The sequence below is a fragment of the Perca fluviatilis genome, chromosome 12 (assembly GCF_010015445.1).
Source record: "Perca fluviatilis chromosome 12, GENO_Pfluv_1.0, whole genome shotgun sequence".
Taxonomy (NCBI): Eukaryota; Metazoa; Chordata; class Actinopteri; order Perciformes; family Percidae; genus Perca; species Perca fluviatilis.
Window position 1 is genome coordinate 38,713,643 of NC_053123.1, and position 4,216 is coordinate 38,717,858.

The 4,216-nt window shown below is 42.7% G+C and overlaps 1 long non-coding RNA gene across 1 annotated transcript in view; it reads left to right on the plus strand.

The window, feature by feature from the left end:
* The first annotated feature begins 3,354 nt into the window (after positions 1 to 3,354).
* Positions 3,355 to 4,216, plus strand: part of LOC120570394 — a 3,026-nt gene continuing 2,164 nt past the window's right edge. The window contains exons 1-2 of the long non-coding RNA XR_005641057.1: positions 3,355 to 3,421; positions 4,007 to 4,091. This is a non-coding gene — a long non-coding RNA (uncharacterized LOC120570394). The remainder of the gene's footprint in view (positions 3,422 to 4,006; positions 4,092 to 4,216) is intronic.

Below are 4,216 nucleotides of genomic sequence, written 5' to 3' on the forward strand. Positions count from 1 at the left end.
GTCATGTGAGCGGGCGTGCGCAGTCCCGTGGGTCTGCTCGCGTCCATTATGCGCGTTCATCATTTCAAATTTAATAATTCTGTATTCGCTTCTAGTGAATGTTAAAAATGTTAAAAACGTAACGTTTTAAACAAGGACCCTTTCATTGTTCGGGCTGGTAGGTTGATATACCCCGAAACTAATTATCCGCTGAAATATAGTTGTTTCTTTCGCCATGTAATGTCTATGTGAAAAGTCTTTCTGGGCCATGGGGGGCAGTACCACCGTTATCCCCTAAGCCCATGTTGGCATAAAGACACACCGCTCTTCCTGGGGGCTTGCTCCAACTCCCGCTTAGGTCCGCCATTTAATTTTTTTAAACAAGCCAGCAAAGCCACACGCAAAGGATTGTGGGTGATATGGGAGAGCGAAGGATACACATATGCATCCTTTGCCGTCTGGGGATTTCTCCGAACGAAGGACTCAGTCCTTGGTGGAATTCGGAGGATCCTCGACATCGGAACGGTCCTTCGACGGACGTCGATGACGTAGCATCCTCAAAATTCTGGCTTCGAAGGATCCTTCCTTGACATTGAGAAACACCTACAGATTACAGTGATTTACTTTTCACAGCTACATGTACAAATGCTTCATGAGAACAGGCTGAGAGACGAGCGACATCACTTCCTGTGTGATGATAAAATGTTGCGTTCATGCCACCTGGGAATATAAGGGGACCGCCCCCTTGATTACATTGTTTTTCTGACTGGCAGCGTTCACATGGTCGGGATGCGTGTTCTTCTTCTTCTGTTATATTGGGCGTTTGGCATAACAACTTGTTGCATGACTGCCACAAAACGGTTGGTTGTAGCCGAGAGCATCAGGTGGTGAAAACATGGAGGACACAATAACAAAAGATCTGCTGCTGTTTCTTATACGAGCATCCAAACAGCACATGGACAGGTGTGTGTTTGTGTTATCTGCAGGACAACAAACAGAAAAAGAACAATTTTTTTACGTTTTTTTTACGTTAGCTTTTCAGAAAACCTTAATTATTCTACATCACACACACACACACACACACACAGACACAGACGCACACACACACACACACAACAACACACACACACACATGCACACAACAACACACAACAACACATACACACACACACACACAACAAATACATTAACGTCACTTTAACGTTGAACCCTGCATTAGACTATTATTACACATTGTGTGTACTTTCATACGGACCAATCAGCATCTCTGTCAGACTGTTGGTGTTGTCTGCAGCAGTATGTCTGTCCATTCCCACCCAGCATGTTGTACAGTCCTGCAGACTATGAGTCAACCTACAGGAAGACTTTCATCCCTATGTGTCATAAACCTCATACAAATATCACAAGATTAAGTTTATCATTGAATAAAGTGCAGAGGATCCATCGTGTCAACGTGTTTTATTTATGAATAATGACTCATGATTTTCTGGTGTAACTTCATAAATAATAAACACAACTACACACAGACGTATGCCGAATTGAAGTGGACCCCTTCCTATTTACAATTCATAACACGTTGCTATCAACAGTGTGTATACATTTTGCGGTAAACGCGAGAATGTTAAAAAATGTCCAATTTTGTAATGCAGTTTGGTGTGACGTGCTTCTAAGCATCGCTGAGTATGAGGTATTGTTGTCAGAAACTTGCCGAATTTATGAGTTAATCCTTCTCATGTGTTATTATTATTGTCAGAAGATTTGTTGGAGGTTTTTACAACTGACAGTAATGGAGAACAATATAAAAAATATAATTATAATGTTTTTTACAGGGCTCTAACACTGTGAAATTCCGATATTTATTTAAGATGTAAATGACGTAAGAGACATGCCGAATTAAAGAGTGGATACTTTCGATCTGTTACAACTTCAACATTATCATCTACACTTTAAGTTCACTTTGAGGGACGCGGGGAAATATTAAAACAGCGAGATTTGTGAATGGAGTTTGGTGTGAGGCGCACACAACGACACTTCCCAAACCACGGTGTCCTCAGAGGGTCAAAGCAGCCAACAGCTGTAGGGGGGAAAAGGCGAATCGTGTTTGTTGTGGATCGGAGGGAGGCGACAGACTGAAGACGAGGTCGAGTAGACTCGTTTTCATTTTCCTCGCTGAAATAGATGTTTCGGACCGTTGGCTCGCCCCCAGGTTGCCCGGACAACACAGAGAAGCTAAAATAAGCTAAGCTAACGGAAGCTAAACTATGCTAAATGGGGTTTAAACGCAGACAAACGGCGTTATTTAGCTCACTGTTAGCTTAATGCTAACGTGTGAGCTCAACATGGCGTAAGAACAAACTAAACTAGCGTTTGTTTTTAATCTCATTTTCTCAGTTTAAATCGGCTTTTAATGGCTCGAAATCAACTCTCCTCTGATAAAATATGTATTTCATATTTGCAGAAAATATTTGGTTGAAGGCTCGAACTATAGGCCCACATAACGTTATGTTATATTAAATGTCCGATTTTTTAAATGGAGTTTGGTGTGACGTTGCTAAGTACGATGTGTTGGTGGAAGAAACATGCCGAATTAAAGAGTCAACCCTTTGCATTTATTATTGTTCAGCATTTTATTTCTGAGATTTTTACATGTGACAGAAAGTGAGAAAAAGTGTTAAAATATCCGATTTTTTAAATGGAGTTTGGTGTGACGTCGCTGATTAGGTATGAGGTATTGTTGTAAAAAGCATGCCGAATTAAAGAGTCAACCCTTCTCATTTATTGTTGTTCAGCAGTTAATTTATGAGGTTTTTACATTTGACCGAGAGTGAGAAAAATTGTTAAAATATCCGATTTTTTAAAATGGAGTTTGGTGTGACTTCACAGTATCACAGTATGATGTATTGTTGGAAGAAACATGCCGATTTTGATCAAATTTTCTCAGTTCAAAGCGACTTTTAATGACTTAAATGGGCGCAGAGTTTATTAATGATAATCATTTCCTGCATCTGAAAAAAAACGTTTTAAATTTCTATAAATAATTAAATTAGTTTTTTTTTTACAAATGTTAAATTTCCCGTTTTTTAAGTGGAGTTTGGTGTGACATGGCTGAGTATGTATGAGGTATTGTTGTAAGAAACATGCCGAATTAAAGAGTCAACCCTTCTCATTTATTATTGTTTAGCATTTTATTTATGAGGTTTTTATATTCTTCCAATAAGCAGGCGGTGATGTCACACAGACCCCGGGGCAGTCTCCGGGGCAGTTACCATGGAGACGGACGCCGACAGAAACAGTGATGTCAGCGGCCCTGAACCTGAGCCGGCGCGTCGCCTCCCCCTCCGCCCCGTTGCGATGGCTGGTTATTCACCAGCCTGTGGCGTGTCACAGTCAGCTGATCATCGTGGAGCAGCGAGGTCAGGCGCCGCCCGCTGACCGCCATGTGGTGAGGCGCCTTCTTACATCCAAATGTGTGTGTGTGTGTGTCTGTGTCTCTGTGTGTGTGTCTGTGTGTGTGTGTGTGTGTGTGTGTGTGTGTGTGTGTTCGTTCTGTGTGCGGTGTTGCGCGTGTCTGTGTGCATGTGTTTTTGCGGTGTGTGTTTGTTGGTGTGTGTCTGTGTGTGTGTCTATGCGTCTATGTGTGTGTTCTGTGTGCGCGCGGCGTGTCTGGCGTGTCTATGTGTTTGTGTGTGTGTGTTGGTGCGTGCATGTGTTTCTGCGTGTTGTGTGTGTGTGTGTGTGTCGTCTGTCGTGTGCATGTGTTTCTGCGTGTGTGTGTCTGTGTGTTGCGTGTGTGTGTGTGTGTGTGTGTGTGTGTGTCTATGTGTGTGGTGTGTGTGTGTGTGTTGTGTGTCTGTGTGTGTGTGTGTGTGTGTGTGTGTCTGTGTGTGCATGTGTTTCAGCGTGTGTGTGTCTGTGTGTTATATGTGTGTCTGTGTGGTGTGTGTGTGTGTGTGTCTGTGTGTTTGTGTGTGTCTCAGATCAGTTTGAGGATTATTTTCTTTAATCAGAGTTTTTTTTTCTGTGTCAGGTGATCGTGACGGGCCAATCAGAAGGCAGAGAAGTGTTTGTCATCCCGTCCAATCAGCTGGCTGTGATCTCCCGGAGCCCGACAGGTATTCTGATTGGAGGGGGGCGGACGGTGATGTCATCAGACCTCTTTGATGTCAGTTCATCTTGCTATAACAACAGCTACTGCTACAGTATCCCAGAATGCTATTAGGAGCAGTGCTAATGCTAA